The 1,932-nt window shown below is 35.5% G+C and overlaps 1 pseudogene; it reads right to left on the bottom strand.

Annotated features, from left to right (window-relative positions):
• Nucleotides 1-205: 205 nt before the first annotated feature.
• LOC139426423 (cysteine sulfinic acid decarboxylase pseudogene) lies at nt 206-1,618 on the bottom strand (annotated as a pseudogene).
• Nucleotides 1,619-1,932: the final 314 nt, after the last annotated feature.

Here is a 1,932-nt window from a genome sequence, read left to right as displayed (position 1 = left end):
TATAACTTTTTAATGGTTGACAGTATACGAAGAGCTTGCGTTTGTAAGAGCAATTGTTTGAAAAAATGTTTATCGTGCCGCTCACTCATTTTAATTTTTATATCAATTTTTGATTTGAAAATAGTATTAAGTATAAACTTATAACTTAAATTTTCGAAGATGTAAAGTAACGTCAAGTGAAATGAACAAAATTCAGAGAAGAGTGTCAAATAAAATATGAATGACCGAAAGATGTTTTTAGGCAAAACCTGAAATATACCTTACATGAGAAGAAGAAATTGACCCAATTTTTGGATTTTAATGGTTGGTAGCTTATAATCATAGTTCCGTCCTTCACAGCTCTTCCTTTAATAATTGGAGCTATCTTTGCAATCTTTTCCCAGAAATCTGGTTCCTTTTCTTTAAATCGAAGACTAGGAGGCGCATACCAAAAGCAGATATTCGTGCACTCAAACTTATCAAGAACTGGAATGAAACCTTCAGTTTGCCTCACTTCCTTATCTAAGTATTTAGCCATAGTAAATGCTGTATCAATTTGCTTTTCTAAACCCAAACCACCCCTGGCTTTCCAAACAATCCACAACTTTAAGCAATCGACTCTTCGTGAGCATCGTATACTCTCATCGCCTAGTGTGTGTCGTAGTAAGCATCAGGTTGAAATAAGTATTCCGCGTGCAGTGCGTTACATTTATAGAGGATACCCTTATGGCTAGTAAGAAATACTGTGCACTGAAATGATACACCACTCATCTTATGTAAATCGATGGTTATGGAATCGACCATTAGATTCTTATGAGTTATGTAGTTGAACCTCCCCTAGCTCCGTTCACGTGTAGCCGTAAGTTATGACGTTTACACACATCAGATAACGGTTTTAAGGGATCTAAAGCTCCATTTACTGTGGTTCCATTTATGGCACAAACGAAAAATGGAATTTTTCCTTCACTTTTAGTTTTCAATACAGCTTTTTCAAGTTCTTCAGGTATCATTCAACCTTGTGAATCAGTAGATATTTCAATCACATTATTTGTTCTAAACCCTAAGAATAAAGCTCCTTTCTTGACTGAGTAATGAGCCTGATCAGATATAAATAACACTAAAGGAGGTAACTCCCGTATGCCTTTAGTTTTTACTGAAGGATCAGCATGAAAGTCCCCAACTGACATTCCATACATATTTGCCATTGACCCACCTAAGTAAAATATACCTTCGCTATCTTCCCATCCAACTAACTTAATCATTTTTTCCTATAATGCATTTTCTAATAAAACAAACACAGGAGCCACTTTATAAGTTGTCTGATTAGTGTTAAATGATTCTGCAAGCCACGCCCCTGACAGTCCGAATCCGTTAACGCCCTGGTAGAGTCGGCTCACAAACATAGGATGACAAGTTTTAACACTGTATTTAAGAACATCCTGACAAAGTTTCACCATAGTATCGAGAGATGACGGTTCATCACCGAGGTTCAAATCGAAAATTTCCTCCAACTCCTTGGGGTGCTGAAACTCAGTAACTTTATGCTTTGCTGAAACTATTTTGGGATCCTCAATAATTTCAGAGTTAAGGATCAACTTAGTAACTTCTCGAAGAAGAGGTAGGCCCTCCATCGCTTTATTTATCTGTAAATGTCGACGGAAGAAAGTCACCAAACTACTGTATTCTTTGTAAGGAATTTTTATATCAAATCAAATGCTGGCCTCGTCATATTGCTTATCTAGTTTATGATGCTATTTCTGTAATAGTTATTTTAATTTTATTCTTTTTACAACTTATTTTCAAAGAAACAACGTTTTTCGAAAAACATTATGTTATATATTTATATTTTCCTTTAAATTCATCAGAGGTATTCTCAACATTTCACTGTTAGGAGGAGCGATAGTTGGCAACTCAGCTCGGCGCCAATTTTTCAATTTTAACCAATTTCTCGAA

The sequence above is a fragment of the Parasteatoda tepidariorum genome, chromosome 5 (genome assembly GCF_982258835.1).
Source record: "Parasteatoda tepidariorum strain Cologne lab strain chromosome 5, Ptep-v5.0, whole genome shotgun sequence".
Taxonomy (NCBI): Eukaryota; Metazoa; Arthropoda; class Arachnida; order Araneae; family Theridiidae; genus Parasteatoda; species Parasteatoda tepidariorum.
The sequence above is the reverse complement of the archived record's forward strand: the minus strand, read 5'-3'. Positions and strand labels throughout refer to the sequence as shown.